Source organism: Lissotriton helveticus, chromosome 1_1, assembly GCF_964261635.1.
Source record: "Lissotriton helveticus chromosome 1_1, aLisHel1.1, whole genome shotgun sequence".
NCBI lineage: Eukaryota > Metazoa > Chordata > Amphibia > Caudata > Salamandridae > Lissotriton > Lissotriton helveticus.
In genome coordinates this window covers 187,765,737-187,778,195 of record NC_136057.1, presented here as the reverse complement: position 1 = coordinate 187,778,195, position 12,459 = coordinate 187,765,737, and the positions used below count along the sequence as shown (strand labels likewise).

The 12,459-nt window shown below is 47.1% G+C and overlaps 1 protein-coding gene and 1 pseudogene across 1 annotated transcript in view; one reads left to right on the top strand and one right to left on the bottom strand.

Moving 5' to 3' along the window:
• LOC144768486 (uncharacterized) overlaps positions 1-12,257 on the bottom strand; it is a 142,347-nt gene extending 130,090 nt beyond the window's left edge. The window contains exon 1 of the mRNA XM_078652188.1: positions 12,123-12,257. The gene's annotated coding sequence lies outside the window, so the exon portion shown is untranslated. The remainder of the gene's footprint in view (positions 1-12,122) is intronic.
• Positions 2,531-3,542, top strand: LOC144778637 (28S ribosomal RNA; annotated as a pseudogene).
• Positions 12,258-12,459: the final 202 nt, after the last annotated feature.

Sequence of the window (12,459 nt, the reverse complement as noted above, 5' to 3'; positions counted from 1 at the left end):
AGCTGGCGAAGCTCTATAGTGGCTTATCCAGAGTTTAACCACTGGCGATTCCATGCAGTGCATGTGCGCTTTGTAGGTAATTTGCTCAAGCGCAAGCCCTAAAAAGCGCGTGCACAATGCCACCAGCCGCATGCCTGCCTCGCATTACCACATCAAAGGCAGCCCAGCCTCCCTCCCACAAGCTTCTCAGCGTGCGCTCTGCATTTCTCCCCCCAGCGCATTTCTCATCCCCTAATTATTCACGGCCGGCCGGCCGTACTTCCAGTTTCACGGCCGCGAGGCCGTGTCTCCTTTTATGCTCTCTGATGCTGACACATCAGTTGCATCATCGCTTCTCATTTAAACATTTTTTTAGCATGTTGTACAGCATCTAGCTCCTGTATGACGTGGTACATGTAGCATGGCCTTCTGGCAATGGTGGCAGCATTGCTTGTTTATTTAGCCTGTCGCTTTGCCGTCTCACACAAACACACACACAACCTTTCCCTGTTTGCTTCCTGGCATCCCTGCTTCAGCCTGCTACTTAGTGGAGTAGTGTGGCTCACTGGTTAGAGGCGGCAGGCCTGAGAGCAGAAGTCAGCCTGGGACCAGGGTTCAATTCCCGACGCGGCAGGGTCGTGGACCTTGGTCAGCGGACTCGATCATTCTCGCTTCGGTGCTTACTCTAATCAGGGGTTCCACTCGGCAACTCTGGGCATTAGCTTGCCTAATCTCCACAACGGCCCCACCAATTCCAGGGATGCCTGGCTCCACCTTGGGGACTCCCAGCAAGGGACCATCCCACAGGGAAAGCCAGGACGGGTTCCCCAGAGTTATACAGCGCCGGGACGCCCCGTTGCTGGGGCAGCTGTGCGCTTTACAAGTATACTACATTTACATTTACATTTACTTAAAAAAAAGCCTCTGTCTCTCACCCCCAAGTCTTCGCTACACTTATTGACAACTGGCGGTTGAACTAGCCTTCCATCTCGGAGTCAGTTTTGTTAAGATACACTTTTTTCATCTCTTCCCTTTGACCGCCCACTTTACTAAACCTTTAATACTGGAGGTGTCTGCATTTCACTTCCGTGCTCCAAATGCATCAGCGCACATTTACTTAAAAAAACATGCAGCCCCTCGCATCCGGAGTCTCTCTTCTGGGGCCCCTTCCTTCCAGCCCTCACAACATCCCCACACCACGCATACCTTATCTCCTTCATCGTACCATACATTTTCACAGGCTGCCCATTTGCTTTGCTCTCACGTCCTCTCTCCGTGTGTAACAAATGCATGTTATTTAAAATGCAGAGTACGTTTTCATTTTTAATTTACCCGAGAGGATTCCTACAGCCCTTTTTATTTAAACCGACCCTCTCCATTTACCTTTAAAACTTTTTTTGCAAAATGTTTTCTCTCATTCTAGAGTCCCCTCCTCCTACTACTAAAGATACCCCTTTATTTTAAATTTTTTCTCTGCGTAATCTCTATTTTCATTCATGCTTGTTTTAATGGCCTACACCCAGTGACTGCAACACTTTTAATGTTGGGCCAGGCTACATATTTTCCCAAGTTTACTGACAACGTGGCCTCTGTTTACAGTAGATGCTTCGCCACAGTTACTTCCAACACTTTGCACTGGCACTTCTTGGGTTGCCTTGTCCTTCAGCTAAATTCGAACTGTTCTGAACTAGAGCCTCATAATTTTCACAATTTTGCAGTAAAACGATCAAAGAGGTACTAACTTAATTTCGACATCATTATTGAAGTGCAGTTTATCTTGTCTTCCTCAGTACTTCGTACATCTCTCTAGAGATGTGGCCTAACGACCAGAGCTGCCATCTAAGTCACGTAAATACAAAACATGTTGCATTACAAATGCTATAGGCGTCACATTCGCGAAAGTTATAACTATTGGCATTGTAAATGACAAAGCTATCAATTTAGCTATTTTAAAAACCAACACATAAATAAAATATTTGTCATTTACAAGACCAATTGCTCCAACTTTTCTAATGCGAGACCTATTGCATTTCCAATGCTTGTTCTAATTATATGTGCAATTTGTAGATGTGTATTTTTTTTTATAAATGTGTGCTTATAACAATTTAGATATAGTTGTGTACATCATATTTATTGAAATGTCTTGAATGATGAATAGGTCTCAAATAATCGCATACACATAATTATCACACATTGATTATTGATGTCCTGCTAATCACATTTTAATTTGTTAGGACTGTTCGTAGACAATCTTAAAATTGTTGGAATAGTACTTCAGGGTGTACTATCTCTGGCCTATATGTGATCCCAGTTCCAGTGAGGACAGTGTTCAGTGTGGCTGTACTCTGGAGCGAAAGAATGTTGTATTGTTGGATGCAAAACCGAATTGACGCTGATGGGCAGCATAATAACCCAGAATGAGCCACCGCGAGGTGGTACAGATAGCCAAATGCCTTGTCATCTAATTAGTGACGCGCATGAATGGATAAACGAGATTCCCACTGTCCCCACCTACCATCTAGCGAAACCACAGCCAAAGGAACGGGCTTGGCAGAATCAGCGGGGAAAGACTTCCATGTTGAGCTTGACTCTAGTCTGGCACTGTGAAGAGACATGAGAGGTGTAGGATAAGTGAGAAGCCCTCGGGCCGCCGGTAAAATACCACTACTCTTATTGTTTTTTCACTTATCCGGTGAGGCGGGGGGGCGAGGTGGGGGGGGGAACCCCGTGGGGCTCTTGCTTCTGGCAAACCACTCCAGGGACAGTGGCAGGTGGAGAGTTTGACTGGGGCAGTACACCTGTCAAACAATAACGCAGGTGTCCTAAGGCAAGCTCAGGGAGGACAGAAACCTCCCGCAGAGCAGAAGGGCAAAAGTTTGCTTGTTCTCGATTTTCAGTATGAACACAGACCATGAAATTGAAGCCTCGCGATCCATCTGACTTTTTGGATTTCAAGCAGGAGGTGTCAGAAAAGTTACCACAGGGATAACTGGCTTGTGGCGGCAAGCGTTAATAGCGACGTCGCTTTTTAATCCTTCCTATCATTGTGAAGCAGAATTCATCAACCGTTGGATTGTTCACCCACTAATATGGAACGTGAGCTGGGTTTTAGACCGTCGTGAGACAGGTTAGTTTTACCCTACTGATGATGTGTTGTTACAATAGTAATCCTGCTCAGTACGAGAGGAACCACATGTTCAGACATTTGGTGTATGTGCTTGACTGAGGAGCCAATACGACAAAGCTACCATCTGTGGGATTATGACTGAAAGCCTCAAAGTCAGAATCCCTCCTAAACTGTAACGATACCGCAGTGCTGTCGAGCTTTGGTTGGCCTGGGATAGCCAGCCTCTCTCGGGAGGCCGGTGCGTAGAGCAGCTCGCTTGGGGACCGGAGCACAGACAGAAGGGGGCCACCTCCATCGCCCTGAGTGCACCGCAGGTTCGTGGGGCACGCGGTGCTAAATCATTCGTAGACGACACGATTCTGGGTCAGGGTTTCGTAAGTAACAGAGCAGCTACCTCGCTGAGATCTATTGTAAGTCATCCTCTGAGCCAAGATTTTGTCTCTCCGTGCGTGGGTGCATGCGGATGCCTCACTCCACCACACCCAGGGATGTGTCCCTCTGCCGCCAGGCCGGTGGGAGGGAGGGATGCAGAGGGGGTAACGCTGGCCCGTGGGCCTCCCCCTCCCGTCGCTGCCACACCGGGGTGCGGGGACGGGGGCCACCATCCCTCGCGGGTCGACAGGGTGACCAGATGGCCTGGGCCACCGGCCGGGTCTCCCATTCCCGCTACTCCCGGGTAAGTCGGGCAGGGAGGCCATGCGGGCTGGGTGACAAGATGGCCCTGCACGCTGGCGGCCGGGCTAACTCCAACATTTGTCCTTCCCCAAATTCGATCAGCCTACACTATGTGGGGGCTTAATAGTGGAAGAAAATGAGCTCCCCGGGCAGACCGTTGGGGAGAGGACGTGGCCTGGGCTTAACCCTCCTTGGTTCCAGCCGAGTGTCTGGGTGCTGGGGACAGGGGTCCACGGGGGCCCGGAGAGGCTCTCCCCGGCCCGGCTAGGGTTCGGAAGCTGGGAACGGCCCAGGGCTTGAGCTCCGTTCAGCGGGCCCTGGGGTGCTTGAGACACCCCGTCCTGCAAGTCATCAGAGGTTCCGGGTGCTGGGGACAGGGGTCCACCAGGCCCGGGGAGGCTCTCCCCGGCCTGTCTAGGGTTCGGAAGCTGGGACTGTGTCGGGCTTGAGCTCCGTTCGGCAGGCCTCGGGGTGTGTGAGTCCCGTGTCCTGCAAGCCATCGGAGGGTCCGGGTGCTGGGGACGGGGTCCATTGTGTCCCGGGGAGGCTCTCCCCGGCCTGGCTAAGGTTGGGAAGCTGGGAATGGCCAAGGGCTTGAGCTCCATCCGGCGGGCCCGGGGTGCGTGAGCCCCCCTTCCTGCAAGCCATCAGAAGGTCCGAGCGCAGGGGACGGGGGTCCACCGGGGCCCAGGGAGGTTCTCCCTGGCCTGGCTAGGGCTCGGAAGCTGGGACCGGGCCCGGGGCTTGAGCTCCGTCCAGCGGGCCCTGTGGTGCGTGAGCCCCTGTCCTGCAAGCCATCAGAGGGTCCAGGCGCTGGGGATGGGGGGGTCCTTGGGGTCCGGGGAGGCTCTCCTCGGCCTGGCTAGGGTCCGGAAGCTGGGACAGGGCCCGGGGCTCGTGCAGCATATGGCGGGCCCCGGGGTGCGGGAGTCCCCCGTCCGGCAAGCCAGCCGAGGGTCCGGCGCTGAGGACGGGGGTCCACTGGGGGCCGGGGAGGCTCTCCCTGGCCTGACTGCTTTCAGAAGCAGGAACTGTGCAGGGGAGCAGGGGTGGCTGGCTTTATCCACTACGCTGGCAGAGCAGACTTTTCTGCCCACACCTAGTCGCTACAAACAAAACCGCTCACTGTGGTCCAACTATCAAAATCTGATTTGCACCCCTCGCTTTCTTAAAGCTCGCTTAGGAGGTAGATCTTTCACAGATTCAGAGCCGCTGTTCAGGAAGTCCTTAAAAACCTGGCTTTTTAACCTGGGGTAGAGCTCTTTTAGATAGCCCTTCTTCATCTTGCGTGCTGCCTACTGCTAAAGCGCTGGGACACCTCTGTTTGAGGTAGAGGTTCGCGCTTTATAAATGGCGGCATTATTATATAAGTTGAGGTTGGGAAGGGTCTATGTATTTGCCACCATGGCTGTTCAATGTTGGAATGGTCACTTTCACAGGGAACTTACCAACACTTTTGATATCCCATTCTTTCCCTCCTCTCTTTTAGTCACTATACTGCTATACATCTCCCCTTGTTGTTTGAAATTTACAGCAATGCAGCTGGGGGCGGTCTCAATTTTTGAAGGCGTTCCTTATTTTTTGGTACTTTAGCTAACCTTTACTTAATGACTGCCTGTGCTCTTAGACACTTTCCCACCCACTCTTTCTTCCATCTTGCACTTACATACAGAATCTCTGCTATGATTGGTATACGATGTCTCAGTTATTACAGGGTCGCATTATGAACCTTTATTTAACGGAGTTGAATCACTTTTGGCTGTACCATGTTTTACAGCTTTAGATTTACCATCTCCTTTATCTATTTTTGAACGTTTTTCCACACAACAGAACAGATTACTGTTTGTTGTTGAATACTGTGTGCTACAACATGCATGTTTCCTCCTTGAGGGATTACTGTGTATATACAATTGTATTGCATTTCGGGCCATTGTAAAATGGCCACCGTGGTTGCAGGGATTTTTTGCTTCCCTTTTCCACAAGTCATTTTTCTATTTAGATTTTTTGACATCACAAAAGTATTTAACACGCGATCCCCATGGCCACCGGGGATCGACTCTTTTGAATTGCTGGACGCGTGCCGGACGACTTTACTAGTAACAGAGGTAAAGGTTTTGACCCTTCAGGTATGCTTTCTCTGAGCATTTTGATTTGGCGGGCTTTGACATTATAATGCCAGTTATGGTTGTTATCCGGCTTCTTGTACATCAGTGGCCGGAAGGACTGTTTTACTCTTCTTTTCCATTCGTGTTGCTGATTGAGATATGTATCCCGATTAATATAGGGTTTTTATCTGGTCACAATCAAACTCCGTAGCTGATAATAACTACTGTATGATATTCTATTTATGTATAGTAATTGATTTATTTGCACCGTGACTGCAATCTGACGAGCACATTTTTGATTCATGTTGTTTATTGAGGCACAATCTTGAGTGACCTAGGGGGTTATCAAGTAACATTTAGACCCCCTGGATGTAATTATGAGGATAATAGCCACTGTTTTAGATTCTCTATGTGCATGGCTACTAATGAACTTGCAACCTTGGCAGCAATCTGACAAGAACAATAGCATTTGTTTTATTGATAATGTGACGTAACATTGAATTGTTTTTTTTTCACATTACATTATCCTGGCATAGATATTGTGCCTAAAGTTTATGATACCGGTAAACCGCATTGGGCACTTTCTACTCTTTTAAGTGCATTATGGTTGTACCAACCATTTACATACTACAATTGGTATAATTCACTACTTAATGTGTCATCTACTGTTTAGGGGGTTTATCACGGCTTCGTCCTTAATTCAGGTCCATGGGTTGACAGCCGGAGGACACTACTCATGTGTAGAAACCATTTCTTTGCTCCACCACAAGAGGAGAATACCTATGCTCTTTCTTATTTTCCCTTTGGTGAGTCACCATGTTTTTATGGATTTTTATGTGTGTATCGTTCCACATTTAATCGATGGGGAGATGGCTAATTACATGACTTGATTTCTAGAACCTTACAAGGTCCACTGATGGAACTTCGCCATTTGTAACAAACACACAGACTGTGTTTGAATATTCCAACATTACATGTTAGTTTTCCTTTGTATTTGTGGTTACCGTTATCACAAAATCTCTTTTTTGTAGATGGGCACTGCAATTATTATGGTTATTACTTTGTATTACATATCAGCAGCTCCTATTTGATTTGGGAGTTGTCCTCTGGATCGCCTACAGACAAGAGACCTTTACTGACGCTCTAGGTCAGGGCACATGACTTTTTCATCTTTTCTATGTCTCACTATCCACAACCTTGCAGACATGGATGGTGTGGTGCCTTTCCTTTCCTTTTTCCAGTGCACTTTATGGTTAGTCAAATGAGGGACGAAGGCTCTTCTTCTACTTTCTGTTTTATTTGTTCACACTCTTGGCTCACCTGGCTAATGGTTTGCACATACCTTTGTGATGGCAACACATATCATGAAACTTGCTTCATCTTTGGACTTGATCACTATGTACACAAGGGGCATTATAATAAATCCAGGCCGTCTTAAAATAGTTTGTTAAATATTACATCTAGCGCAGGTTTTTTCCTTGCGTACTATTCACAAAAACGGAATAAGAAGTAGAATTTTTTGTACTATTCAGTTTTAATCACTTATCTGTCATTTCTTGAATTGTTCTCTGATATGTTTACATATATACATTGCAGCCTTTAAAAAGTCACTTTTGAGAGGAAACGTGTCGGTGGTTGCTTGTATCATCTGAAAAAATATATAAACATCATCTGAACAACATTGGAGTCTGCAGTGTGGAACATGTCTTCGGTTCACAACGACTACATCAAAAATTGTATATCCAACTGTTCATAGACTATTTGCAGGAGTGCGTTGGTCTCTGGTGTTTTTTTAGATATGTAGTTAGATGGGTTGTATTATAATAGTATTAATATATCTAAATACATTATTAAATGCCGCCCTCTAGCCAGATTCAATGGGGTGTAAGTTTGAGCATGGATAACTGAGTTTCCCAGTACACTAGAAGGTACTTGTTTTACTGACTAAGGGGCATATTTACAAGAATTTAATGCCACCGTAGCCATATTTACAAGTTGTGGCTAACTGCAGCTAGTGACACTTTCCCAGCGTAAACGTTAATTTTCAAGATTGCCACTTCTGTTAGCACGTCTTAACGAAAATGAGATGCAAGGTAGAGATCCCATGCAAAAACTGCTGTTAACCCCACTTCGTGATACTTCCAATGAAATTCCTGTACGGTGATCACCCCCAAAAACTACTGCTATTCCCAGTTAGAGGCAGTTTTTTAGACCAGAAAATATGTGGTCTTAAAAGTGGTACAAACACTTGTGTCCACATATAACATGTTTGGGTGCCGGACAGCGCTGCAAGGAACATTGCTGCATCCCCCTGAGCCAGAACAAAAGGGCAGGGATGCGCCCTTTCAATAATGACCGCGTAGTAATAGTATTGCGCTGTAATAACAGCGTTAGTTGAATGTTCCTGCTGTCGGAGTAGACGCGGTGGAGTGTGTGTCTGGCTATGTGGGTTGGTGTGGTGACTAACTGCTTGAGTCCGATGTTGGGGAGTTTCTCCAGGAGGGTGGGGGTGTTCTGATCACTGGGGTTGTCCAGGTGAAAGTTGAGGTCTCCGAGTAGGATGTACTCAGTGGATGGGAGAGCCTGGGGTGTGATGAAGTGCACAATGGCATTGGTGCATGGGGGGTCATGGCCCGGGGGCCTGTAGATGACGGTGTCTGTTGAGGATGGTGTTGGGCTTGGCCCAGATCTTGAGGTGGAGGTGTTCTATGATCTCCGTTGGATCATTAGAGTGCGAGGTCAGTCAATGGTAATGCCACCTCCTGGGCGGTCGGGGGGTCCTTGCGAGTGATGTTGTAGCCGTCGGAGATGGTGAATGCGATGTCCGGAGCAGAGGTTGGTCCAGGTTTACGTGAAGACGATGCCCAGATTTCTGTGGTGTGTTTGTGGAGGGACAACACATTGAGGATGATGCAGTTGAGACAGTCGGGTGCACTGTTGGTCGGCTGGACGGTGAGAGGCGCTGGTTTGTTGATGTGCAGCAGGTGGGTTTACAGTTTCAGCAAGCAAAGGATGCAAGGGTATTCTTCAGTGATGCTAGAAGGCAGGCGGAGTGGCGTCCAGGTTTGTCGGCGAGGAAGGTTCTGGCGTCATAGCGGTGGAGTGTCCGGGAGGCAGGGTCTCTTGCACTGGAAGTTGTCTATGCTCTGACAGAGCAGACAAGCTTACTTTTGGCGCACCAGTGGCACAACCGCTGTGCATGACAGCACAGCAGCTGCCATTAAGTAGTGCGACAGGAGGTTGAACAGCTGGGAGGCGGGAAACAAGGGAAAGGACACTGGAGGGGGCAGGGCTGCTATGGATCGCAGTGCCAATGAGGTAACGGACCGGGAAAAAGGAACCGTACATAAGCACAAGAAAGAAAAAGCCAAACAAAGCAAAGAAAAAAAACATACAGAGCCACTGGTAGAAAAGCAATGGTTAAGAGCAGAACGAGGGACAGGAACAGCAGTAAAGAGGGAAAGGAGGGCAGTCAAGCAGCAGAGCAGTGACGCTCTACCACTGAACCACCAACAAGGCACAGGCAGGAGCCTGCAGGGGAGAAGAGCCTTGAAATCCTGACCTACGGGTCAGAGGAACTAGCAGCAGCAGAGGAAGACAGCAGCAGCAGCTACCGTCCCACAGCACAGCGCCGTCTGAGCAAGTCCACTAAGGGATAGTACCCTGTACAAAAAAGAACACTTGATGGACAGAATGCAGAACAATGTCATACATTCACCCCAGTACAGAGATCTGGGCCTAAATGCATCGTTTTTTTGCTCACCATGCCATTCCAGTTTGAACCCAGCCATATGCAAATCAGTCTTGACCCTGTGCCCCATGGGAACAGTCCAGCCCGAATTGCCAAGCCAGGTCCTCCCTGGACTGGAAACATGCACCCAAGGACCGGTATCTGGCTTTCAGCCCTCATCAGCCTGGATAGCTTGATTCCAGTGGCATGGAGAGCACGTGATTCACGTCTGAGCATAACCGTCCCATTCCCACTTCACCAAAACAGCCCCCATGCCGTAAGCAATAGTATCTACATTCTCAAAATGTTTGCGTCCTTCCATTTAAGACTGAAGTGCGGAAGTAGAGAAAATACTTTGTTTGATAAATCAAAACTTTGTTGACATATTGCAGACCATTCAAATGCTAAATTTTTTTGAAGCTATTGCCTAAATCATTCAGTCAGGTCTGTACATTTTTTATAAACTTTGCATAGAATTAACAAAGACCTAAAAGAAGTCCAGAGATGCCCGTATCCATTGGATGTGGTGCATTTACAATACCATCAATAACGCTCGGAGCCCTTCCCCCCCCCCCCCCCCCCGCAACGTGGACAGCACTCTTACAACATATTTGTCATGCACTTCTTTCGTATCAGCAAATATCAAGATGCCATCCTGAAATATTACTACATTTAAGATGCTCTTGAACATTTTTGTCATGACATTTTGAAACACAGAAGAAGCTGAAGCCAGCCCAAACTGGAGTTACAAGGGCACCTAATGACACGCCGGTTCTAAGGCCAATTTGGACTGACCTACAGCACATACTTCCACTTTTGCAAGCTACAAGTAGAAAGTGAGTAGAAAGCAGTGCACTGTGTACAGATTACCTTTTCTGTAAAGATCTTGTATAGTGTAGTAATGTAGTGTAGTAATGTATTGTAGAGCAGCATGCACACATTTCTTCTTCTGGAAGCCCCCCTTTACTGGGTCATAAAAAGCAGTGCCCTGTAAATTTCCTCATGGAGCAGTCAGTGTGCACAGATTTCTCACAGTGCAGTATAAAGCAGTGCAGTGTGCATACATTTCTCATAGTATAATAAAAAGCAGTGTAGTGTGATAGATTTCTCATAATATGGTAAAAAGCAGGGCAGTCAACAAGTTTACTCTAAGTATGTCCCTTATAATTTGGTAAAAAGCAGTGCAGTGTGCACATATTTCTTAGTGTAGTGAAAAGCAGTGCCGTGTGCACAGATTTCCTGTTTAAGTTGTAAATACCTCTCAGTGCAGGAAGAAGCAGTGCAGTGGACATATTTCTCATGTTATAGTGAAAAGTAGTGCAGTGTAAACAGATTTCCTGTTTAAGTTGTAAATAACTCTCAGTGCAGGAAGAAGCTGTGCAGTGGACATATTTCTCATGGTATAGTGAAAAGAAGTACAGTGTGTGCAGATTTCTTGTAGTACATTATAAAGCAGTGAGGTGCTAATAGTGTTCTAACAGTGTAGCAGAAAAACAGTGAGAGCACACATTTCTTATGTGCAGAAAAAAATTCTCAGTAGTGTTAAAGGATTTCTCAAAGTGCATTAAGCAGGGGTTCAGAATGCACAATCCACAGTGCACATACTTCTCATACTTAAACAGCATTGGAGTGTGTACAGATTCATCAGAGTGCAGTGTACATTGATGTCTCCTAGTGCAGCAAAAAGAGGTGCAGAATGCCCTTATTTCTCAATCTTTTGTAAACAGTAGAACAGTATGCACATAATTCTCATAGTGCAACAAACAGCACCTTTATCAGGTCTAGTAAATGTAATGCAATGTATACACTAAGCGCAGCAACCAACAGTGCAGTGTGCACAGATTTGTCAGTGCAGGTAAAAACAGTGCAGCCCATATGTTGCCATCACACAGAAAAAAGCGCGTTGTGAACAGATTATTCAGTGTAATTAGATGCAAGGTGCACAGAGTTTTCATAGTGTAGTATAAAGCAGTGCAGAATGTTCACATTTCTCAGTGTAAGATTCAGTGCCGTGTGCACAGATCCCTCATATTGTAGTATGAAGCAGTGCAGCGAGCACAGATTTCTTACAGTGTAGTAAACAGCAGTGCAGTGTGCCCAGATTCCTGAAAGTGCAGTAAAAATCAGTACAGCGTTCACATATTATTCACATTGCACTAATATGCAGAACAGCGTGCACAGATTCCTCATAGTGCTGTATAAAGCAGTGCTATGTGCACAGATCCGCCAGAGTGCAGTAAGCTGCAGTCCAATGTGCACAGTTTTCACGGCTCAGTAAAATGCAGTGCAAAGGAAAATGAAGTGCAGTGTGCATAGATCCCCTCTATAACACTAATGATAAACACAAATACCCCTGAGTCGTTTGTAAAGCCCCCCACACCCCCCCAAAGAGGTCTCCGGATAGAGGAGCAAGAGCATGGCTCCGCCCGGTTCCTGGCAGAGATTTGCTCCAGGATTATTTAGAATATTGATACAAACACAACAGAAGGTGCTGACTATCTCCTACCTGTGCAGATATTTTCAGGCTCTCTCCTCCTCTGGGGGCTGGAGTGGTGCAGGTGAAAGTTTGGAGCCTCAGGGGCGCCTGTAAGTGTCTCAAAGTGATGTCAGCATCCGTCACTGGTGCTGTCTCTGCCGCCGCTGACCCGGAAAAGGAAGCCCTTCTCCTTTTGCTACAATTTGTTCAGTGGATTTCATCAGCAGGAGAGGAGCGCCCTCTTCTGTCAACTGACAGAAACTGTCTACGGTCGTGAATGCATTTCACTTAAATAAGCATTTCGTGTGCAGGAAATGCCTGGGTTTAAGATGTGACAGATTGGGTTGCCATCTAACACCAGCTGAGA